This window comes from Octopus bimaculoides, chromosome 4 (genome assembly GCF_046866305.1).
Source record: "Octopus bimaculoides isolate indiv1 chromosome 4, ASM4686630v1, whole genome shotgun sequence".
NCBI lineage: Eukaryota > Metazoa > Mollusca > Cephalopoda > Octopoda > Octopodidae > Octopus > Octopus bimaculoides.
In genome coordinates, this window is record NC_142931.1 from 56307256 (window position 1) to 56318295 (window position 11040).

At 35.1% G+C, this 11040-nt stretch overlaps 1 protein-coding gene across 1 annotated transcript in view; it reads left to right on the top strand.

Annotated features, from left to right (window-relative positions):
- Positions 1–11040, top strand: part of LOC106877900 (dipeptidyl peptidase 4) — a 615183-nt gene that overhangs the window by 39026 nt on the left and 565117 nt on the right. The window lies entirely within an intron of this gene.

The window sequence follows — 11040 nt, forward strand, 5'->3', positions numbered from 1 at the left end:
CCAGCATACTAGAAAAGCCGTCAAAACTAAGACAAAGACGAGTCAATGAACGTCGATGGACCGATGTGCTGTACAATGCAAGGCTCAGTTGTCAATAATATCAGAAATATTTGATCAAACGTTCAGTCGAATTAATGTTGTTCGTTGATGTTTTCACTAGAATAATATATATATATATATATATATATATATATATATATATATATAGTCCATATTTACAGAAAGCAAAATACTAAGACAAGTGAAGAAACAACAAGCAGGCGTATTAGTTTGACGTTTCAAACCTACGCTCTTTGACAGAAAGGAATGAGTGAAGAAAAATAGAAAGAGAAAGAAAAAAACGAAGAGAGAGAAAAATGTATTGGGATTAACGGTTTAACATGAGGAAATGACCAGAATACACACACACACACACACGCACACACACACACACACACTTGCACACAACACATACACAGATATATACATATATATATATATATATAAGCAATGTTAATTCTCTAAATGAAGTATTAACAGTAACTGCACGATAAAGTGTAGTATATTGCCACTTAAGTGTGGCTGACCCCTAGGGGTGGATGTTACTGTTGCTTTTAGCCCCAGGAGGACATCTCCTCCAGCTGGCTTATCGACACACGACTGTGTCCTGTTTGCCAAGGGAGTTATCCCTCTCACCACGACCAGCAGCACGAACGTATCCGGATTTCAGGGTTATTTCCCTTCTTCGGCGTTCGACAGCTGATGACCTTGGTGAGAGAGAAAAACCTGGCAAAATCTTATATCTTCTTTTCCAGTGACATTCTTCACTGATATTGAAAAGGTGAAAACAAGCAATGTTAATTCTCTAAATGAAGTATTAACAGTAACTGCACGATAAAGTGTAGTATATTGCCACTTAAGTGTGGCTGACCCCTAGGGGTGGATGTTACTGTTGCTTTTAGCCCCAGGAGGACATCTCCTCCAGCTGGCTTATCGACACACGACTGTGTCCTGTTTGCCAAGGGAGTTATCCCTCTCACCACGACCAGCAGCACGAACGTATCCGGATATATATATATATATATATATATATATATATATATATATTGGCAGGATATGATTTTGGGTGGAATTATTCAATTATTTCTAGTAGGTAAATGCGATTCTCTTAAGGGAAATTCATTGACTTTCACATTATCATCTTTAAAAGAAAGCAGGTACTGGATAATGTAATCTTAGATACACTAACCCTAAAACAAAATAAAGTATTGCAAGGTTTTAATGTGGACTGATCTGGGGTTACACAACTACAAAGAATGAGTATGCCACAACACTAGAATACATTTCTGGTTTTGTATACCAGTATGAGCAATCGATATATATTGTCATGGAAACGGTGGCAATGTTAGCAGAAACAAGAAACTGACTGACCGACTAAATTATATAGTCTTTCGTTTACATTTTCTCAGTCGATCTGTATAACTTCTGACTCTGAATCTGTGTATCTTGTGTGTGTGTGTGTGTGTGTGTGTGTGTGTGTGTGTGTGTGTGTGTGTGTGTGTGTGTGTGTGTGTGAGTGTGTGTGTGTGTGTGTGTGTGTGTGTGTGTGTGTGTGTGTGTGTGTGTGTGTGTGTAATGATTTTTAGCACCAACTATCAAAGCAGCGAATTGGCAGTTGTTACAGCCTTTGACAGAATGTCTTTTAGTATTCATTCTGGCTCTTCAAATACTGCCGAAAGTCATCATGCTTTTGGAGTCAATAGAGTACCGATCAAGTACAAGGACCGCATCCTCTCCCGTTATCTTTCCCTTCTTCATTGTCTCTTTCTCTCTCTTTTCTCTCTCTCTCTCTTTCTCTATTTCTCAGTGTTAGTTACACTGAAGGGAGCAAGAAAGAGGCGTATACATCGTGCCCCTATCAATCCTTTCACCATCTCTCATTGGACACGTTTTAAAAGACGGAAGAGGAAACTGTGTTATTTCCTATCGAGTCGAGACTGCAATAGATATAAACTTACGCTTAAAACCATTTCACTAGGTTTTATCGTTTTTACGCTAATATTCATACAAAAGTTGTGAATATTAAAGGATTCCATTTTGAACCCCCTTCAAAATATTTATTGTACCTAAAGCATCAATCCAATGCATCTTCTTGTAGCTGGAGGAAGAATTGTCAATGCCGATGACCTTTTGCAACATGTACTAGACTGGAGAATTAGATGTGATTGTTGCTCAATTTGAACTTATTTAGTTTTGCTACACTGAAAGAAATATTACCATAGTAACACATAAACGCAATCATTACACATATCTACAAAATAAACTATTTGTCATCTATGAATAACATAAAATCACTTTTTAATAATTGTTATAAATAGCAGGCCATATAATATCTGATTGTCTTTCCGACACGTGTTTCTACTAAAGCTATGTGAAGGCACATGGCTCAGTCGTTAGAGCGTCGGGCTCACAATCCTGAGGTTGTGAGTTCAATTCTCGGACCGGATTGTATGTAGTGTTCTTGAGCAAGACACTTTATTTCACGTTATTCCATTTCTTTCAGCTGTAGAACTGAGTTTGCGACGTCACTGGTGCCAAGTTGTATCGGCCTTTTCCTTGAATAACTTCGATATCGTGGAGAGAGGAAACTGGTATGTATGGGTGACTGTTGGTTTTCATAGACAACCTTGCCCAGACTTGTGCCTCGGAGATGAACTTTCTAGGTGCAATCCAATGGTCATTCATGACCGAAGGGGTCCTTACCCCCTTTTATAAAGATAATAGATATAAAGATAATACTTCGTCAGAGCAATAAAATATTTCAGCCGAGATCAGTTAATACTTAACCAAGTTCAAGTAATATATCTAACTTACCGTATGGCTTATATGCGGAATATAGTACTACCCTTTTCTAGACACCCACATACAAAAGGCATTTAGAGGATTATCAAAGATTCATTCATCTAAAGGAAAGAGCTACATTCATTAGTTCTTACACATGGTTTTTACAACTATTATAATGTCTCCTGCTCTCTTGAATAAGCTAGCTACTCATCACCGTTACCCAAACTTATTAAACGTACAAATCTGATATCTCATCATACATACTGTGACTTATCTTCGAATCTCCGTAAGAAATATTTTTCTTAGATCTTTCCTCCTTCCGCATCTGAAAACTGAGTTCTTTTAGGATTCCTACGTTTTTCTTGTGAGTGGATTTGGTAGACGGAAACTGAAAGAAGCGCATCGTATGTATATATATATATATATATATATATATATATATATATATATATATATATATATATATATATATACATATGTATATATATATATGTATGTATATATGTATATTTGTGCGTCTGTCTGTGTTTGTCCCCCACCATCGCTTGACAGCCGATGCTGGTGTGTTTACGTCCCCGAAACTTAGCGGTTCGACAAAAGAAATCGATAGAATAAGTACCAAGCTTAAAAGAATAAGTCTTGGAATCAATTTGTTTGACGAAAGCCGGTGCTCCAGCATGCCCGCAGTCAAATGACTGAAACAAGGAAAAAAATAAAAGAACATGCATATATATGTATATAAGCATATATATGTATATAAGCATATATACACACACACACACACATATTTTCACGTATCTACGTGCACATCCATGAAGACACACACATACACGCATATGTTATTATTATTATTATTATTATTATTATTATTATTATTATTATTATTATTATTATTATTATTATTATTATTACTATTATTATTATTAGATTAGATCTAATGCATAGTGGCAGTGACCTGAAATTTTCACGGCTCAACAGACAGAGGAGAGTTTAGTGGAAGATAAATAATTATGATATGAAAGAATATGAATAACAAAACTGAAATCAACAGTTAGTCGCTGTACATTTAGCACATTTCAGACCCATTCATGCACACACGTATTTATGTAAGTGTGTACTTGTATGGATAGAGATCGACTGTAACAAATAGACAGACATACCGATGTACATATATTTTGTGCATATAATTACACATCTATAAATACATACACGTTTATCATATATACTTCGTGCAAAGATATTCAATAACTGTATTATAAATACGTCTCATAAAATATGTATTAATATACATTGTCTATTATATGTTTGTCCACACATAATGCGTGTATTTATAAGTGTGTGTGTGTGTGTGTGTATGTATGTACGTGTGTGTTTATATATATATATATATATATATATATATATCTGTACCCAGATATGTATCTATATATACATGTAGATGTAGGTATGTGCATACATGTACGTATATATGCATATACTCATTTATTATTTGTATCATATATATATATATATATATATACACACACACACATATATATACACTTATACGTCATATATACATGTGTGTGTGTGTGTGTGTGACTGTGTGTGTGTGTGTGTGTGTGTGACTGTGTGTGTGTGTGTGTGACTGTGTGTGTCTGTCTTTGCGTGCGCGTATGTGTATGCATGCTTATATGTGCTTCTCTTTTTATTCATTTATTTTTGTTTTATGTAGCGGTGACTAGAGAGTGAGATAGAAAACAACTGTCAGAGAAAACAGCAACCATATCGTAAACTTTCTGCATCAAAATATGAAGTTGAAAGAACAGCATAATTGAAAGAAAATTATTAATCTCCAAAATGAGAAAGTGTAATTTCGTTATTAAGAAATCAGTCGATATCTTTGTTTTGTTTTAATAAATCATCGATCAGGAGCTTCATACTAATGTATACCAATCTTATTAGAATCATGTCCTAATTATCAGTAGAAAAGCATCTTAAAAATTCCTTTCCAACTGAAAGGATACATGACAATTTCTTATTGGACTGCAGTAATTATATTGATTCTCTGTCATTAATTTATGTCTCGTTCATTTGAAACAGTCTATGATGATGAAAATAATAATAATAATAATAATAATAATAATAATAATAATAATAGTAGTAGTAGAAGAAGAAGAAGAAGAAGAAGAAGAAGAAGAAGAAGAAGAAGAAGAAGAAGAAGAAGAAGAAGAAGAAGAAGAAGTAGAAGAAGAAGAAGAAGAAGAAGAAGAAGAAGAAGAAGAAGAAGAAGAAGAAGAAGAAGATGAAGAAGACTGTTAATGCGGGGATCGTTTATAAAATGCCCCAATGGCCTGCGCAAAACATAGTCTCTAACAGTGAAGCCCAGCTTCTGTAATGCGCGGGACAAAGCTGTTTGGAGTTAGCAGGTAAAGGGAATGAAAAGGCGTGGGTCTGACGGTGTCAATAGCCAGTCCTCCGTGTAGGTTGATCTCGTTTGCTCTGGATGGCAATCAACCTAGAAGGACCACCCTAACATCAAAAGTAGGGGAGCAAGGTTTCTTCCGACTTGGTCAGCATCCTTCCTAGAGATGGTGTCTCCATAAATATATTGGTTGGTGTTAACCTAAAAACGCACCTCATTAATGAGTGAAAATGTCAAACAAAACATCTAACGATAACGGCCAGAACGAGACTGGGATCAATGGTGAAGACCCTGCACCCGACAGGTGTCCCATTGTGCAGTGGGTTGGGCCTGGTCATAAACCAGCAACTGCTAGCCATGCTGCGAGACCAAAGTTGAGTAAACAAGTAAACGTGATGATTATGGAGCATGCCAGTAGAAGCAAATGGCGTGTAGTCAGAGGATACAGACAACGAATGCAGAGAATGGAAGGGGATGCAACTGTTTGGAATTACTGAACTGATATTATGTGATCAGGCAAGAGCAATATGAGAGAATGAGTGATTATCAGAATTGGAGTTAGTGGATATCAAAAGAAGGGTATGAGTTAAGGCTGAGTATATGAGAAACGAAAGTAACATGATGGAAGAAATGGACAATTGCTCACAAGACTATACTGGTGTGAGTAGTGAAATCACTGAGATCAGAGAACATTTAAGCGATGAAAATCAGACGATAATAAACAGTATTTTGGATCAATTAAATGCTGAAGAGAAAGAATTTATGTGTGGCTTCAAGAAGGCTGACCAATGGAGACTAAATCAAGAAGGAAGTAAAGTCAATAATGTATTGAAACCCATTGAAATACAGAACATCTCACAAATAAACTCATCAAGGATTCTAGTAAGGCTGTTGCAGAAAGGATGGAATTGAAGATCAATGTGAACAGAACATTAACGGACAGAAAAGACAATAAATAACCTTCGTAGAAAAGGAGAATATCAGAAGATATAAGCTCTCTAATCAGAATAGTATCAGTACTTGACATGAAAAGAAAAGGAGAATTGAAGAATGATCGTAAAGTTGAACACTTTAAAAAGTATAGTGTTGATACAAAAGGACTGAATGCTGTGACTGAAGAGCTGAGGCAGCGCATACTTACCAAAAAAGCAAAGCTAACAAGGTTTAAGCATCGGATTAAACTATACCAGCAAACCCAATGGTATAGAATCGACCACAGAAGATTTTATCAAGACATTAATGCGCAAAATTAGTTCTTGAATCAGATGGAAGTCGATACTTTTGGGGTGAGATATGGAATAAGGCAGAACAACACAATACTGGAGCTGAATGGCTCTACAGTCTGAAGTAACAGCTAATTATACCCAGCTAGAAGCTATCCTCTTTACTGTGGACAGTATCAGAAATATGAGCAAAAAGATGAGCAATTGGAAAGCAGCAGGCTTGATGATGTTCAAAGATTTTGGACAAGTTCAGTAGATGCCATAAATTGATTCCAGAGCAATTTAATGCAATGAGTGACGGAGCAGAAGAGATCCCAGGGTGATTGACCAAAGGACCAAAGGAGTTACCAACCGACAACTACAGACCAATTCCATGCCTTCTATGATTGTGGAAGCTACTGTCAGGAGAGATTCCAGAAGAAATGTACAAATTTCTTGATAAAAATGACATTTTACCATTGAAACAAAAAGTTTGTAGGAGGAAACGCAGAGATACTAAGGACGAAGTGGTAATGCAAGATTGTAAGGAAAGAAACACAAATTTTGGAATGACCTGAATTGATTACCGCCAAACTTACGATATGATTCCACATCCGCGGATCATTGACTGCTTGGAACTGCAGAAAATGTAAGATATTTTCTGAAGAGGGGTATGATGGGTTGTAAAACTGACTCGACATCGTACAGACAAATATTGAATATTCTGAGCATCAAGAGAGGGATCTTCCAAGGAGATGGATTATCTCCCTTTCTTTTTGTACTTTGCATCATTCCTCTGACTTTGGTGCCGAGGAAAGCGAACCTGGGATATAAATTTAAGGGAAAAACACGTAAAATCAACCATCTCCTTTTCATGAATGATATGAAGCGGTATGGCAAGGATGGGGTATAAGTAGGTTTCCTGGAGAACACGATCCACTGCTTTGGTGCTGATGTTAAGATGGAATTCGGACACAAGACGTGTAGTATAACGAGCTTGAAAAGAAGCAAGGTAGAATCCCTGTCAAGGATACAATTACCAAATGGGGAAGTGTTATAAACAAATGAAAAGAAGGGTGCAAATACCTTGGTATACTAGAGTTCAATAAAATCATGGAGACGGAAATGAAAGAACAACTGCGAAAATAATATTTCCGAGGACTAAGAGTAGTGTTGAACTCAAAACTGTCTGGATGGAATAGAATTCATGTAGCAGATACATGGGCAATAGCATCATTTCAATACGGAACTGGAACCACAAACTGACAAAAGCAGCATATATGTAGGTGGGAGGTTGGTCCCGAGGTGACACAGACTGACTGCTTGTCAGATGAATCAGCATGAACTTCTGGCTTCTGATGACACCTGAAGACAAGACGAAAGAAAATTTCCTGACCTCTACCGCATTGCCGGTGTATGGAGCAAAGCAACACATGCTATTGCAGGGCAGGCAATATGAGTCACCTGAGCATTTTCTATCGACAACTCGTTATTTAGGATTAGAAGAATTTTGAAATTTTTGTATGAAAGATTTATCTCCTCTTCAAATGTAAAATATTGAATATATAAAATTAAAATATGAAATAAAAACTTAGTGAGGTAACGAAATAATCTTATACTTTGTACAAAGAAGCTCAGTTGGTTCTTGTTTTTGTTGTTGCTGCTGCTGTTACTGCTTCTGTTTCTGCTGCTGCTACTATTATTACATCTGCTGCTGCTACTGCTGCTCCTGCCACTACTACTACTATTACTACTATTACTATTACTACTGGCCTTGTTCTGAGAAGACGATGAATACCAAGTAATGATACTCTTTCTAATTTTGATGTCTTTCTTAATGTGGTTTACAACGACCAGCAGATCGGATCTCTCTCTATCTCTACCTCTCTCTTCTCCCTCCCTATCACTCTCTTTGTATATATGTATGTATGTTTACATGCATGTATGTATGCCTGTCGATTTCCATAAGATGTGTGAATATAGATCTGTACATCTCTATACACACACACGCACACACACACACACACACACACACACACACACACAAACACACATATATATATATATATATATATATATATATATATATATATATATACTTATATATATGCCTGTGCATATAGATGGCTAGATAGATGGCTAGATAGATGGCTAAATAGATAGATAAATAGATAGATAGATAGATAGATAGATAGATAGATAGATAGATAGATAGATAGATAGATAAATAGATAGATAGATAGATAGATAGATAGATAGATAGATAGATAGATAGATAGATAGATAGATATGCACAAGCGTGGCTATGTAGTAAGAAGCTTTTCTTCCCAATCCTATGAGTTCAGAAGGTAAAGACTCGGAAGAGATGTTGTTAAACAATTAGTCCGGTGGTGCTAAGGATTCTGCAGCTCGCCACTTTATTCATTTTTTAAAAATCCTTTCAGTATTTCAAGGCACTTTTATAAGCTTATCTTAAAAGTTCATTTTGTTTACTAGTCTTTTATTAAGCCTGTGTTTTATATATTCTGAATAATATAAAGATTTCTTTCACAAGACCCCAGTTACTGTGGCGGTCGAGAGAAATTGGGAATGCATATCATATATGATGTATGGACACCTGCGAAATGTTTCCTGTGTCTCGCGTGATTCAGAGAATTAGTGAGGCATTAAATATTAAAAAAATAAGCTTATGTAATAATGTACAATTAAATATTCCAAGAAGAACAACGTCTACAAGAAAACCTATGAATTTTACCCATGAGAAACCTCGGGAGTCTGAGGTTATTTAAGTCGGTATCCTTAATAAATTCATAATTATGGTTTGTGTGAGAGTGTTTTGCACCTGAACCTCTACGCTATATTACTATTTCAAAAAAAGCGCCAGAGAACTCTATTGATTCTTCTAGTCGTGTGTGAATTCTCTTCTGTCATATTCCTGGCAATAAAATTAAATGTTGCTTTTATATTCAGACAGTGTTATGACGGTTTGGGCTTTTTAATGGCCCTCTTTGCACTGTCATTTTACTCTATTTTTAACACGACTGCCATAAATCATTTAGTATTGGTATTTGGATTGCTTTAAACTAAGAAAGGATTAACTTTATGTATGTGGGTATGAATATTTGCGTATACATGTATGTATGCGTATGTATTGCATACACATTTATGTATCTATGTATATATTAGAATATGCATGTATATACATACGTATATATATATATATATATATATATATATGTGTGTGTGTGTGTGTGTGTATGTATGTATTTATTTATATACATATATGTGCATATATCCATATATACAGACATATATATATATATATATATATATATATATATATATATATCTTATAAGTAAGCATATGTTCGAATACGCTTGCATGTGTATAATAAATCCTCATGAAACAATTTAAACTATTTTTTATGTCTCCAATGTTGGTAAATGCCATTTGTCTTCCATAATAAAAATATGAAAATATTGGCAATGAATTCAATTCACTAGATCTATGTACTGACATTTTGTTTTCCGTTCTTTCGGTAATATGCTCATTAAATGTTTACTCTTATTTCTACCTTAACGCACAAAGGAAAATTCGTCACCATTTTTGCAATACATAAAAATATTTTTATAGAAAAGTAACTAAGACACACTTATAATTGTTCTTATTGTTTATGAAACCAATGGTACAGTATCATATAAGCACTCCAGCTTATTGCATCTTGAAAAGTTTTGTATGACCACTTTCTTATGCGCAGGTTTCAATTTCAGTTCGCTTTATGAGTGATTCATTCCTCTTCCACCGTTAATAAAATAGACATATACTCCAGGTTAATCTTGATCACGTTTATCTATCGTATGAGGTTTTTCTGTATTTTAAGACACCAGTCTTTATCACAAAAAGAAAACAAATCAGAAATATCCAAGTGCTTTGTTTTCTATCCCAATTTTTTTCATTTGGTGGGACGGTACGGCGTAATTTAAGGAACATTTGGCTTCAATTTCAAACAGTGTGAGTAGACGTTCCATTCTTATCTTGTCGTTATAAGGTTTTCGATGGTTATTGTCATTTACTGGCTTTCAACAAACATTCTATAGTTTGTTTTTCCTTAATAATTCTTATGTAAGAGTTTGAATAGAAAATTACATCCGTATCTAACACAATGGTTTACGTATTTCTGCTGTAGCAGTGTAATAGTATATTTTAGTATTTTGCAGTCATGTAAATATATAGAGCTATACGTACAGTTTTAAAAGAATGCTGCATTTTTCAGTATGTATATGTACATACATGTGTATATATGTGTATTTGTGTATGTATGTGTGTGTGTATGCAGACACACACACACACACACACACACACACATATATATATATATATATATATATATATATATATATATATATATATGCATGCGGGCATTTCCATAGTAACTTTTTAAGCGGCAATTTGTGAAAAAATGTGTCCTCGTGTATAGGCTTTCTAGTGCCTAATCCTTGGTTTGCTGTATTTCTGAGAGTAAAACTGATAAAGTGAGGTTTTGGAATATGCAAAATAGAATTTGATCCATGCAGAGAAGTCGATACCATATATCACTAGATTTTATTATC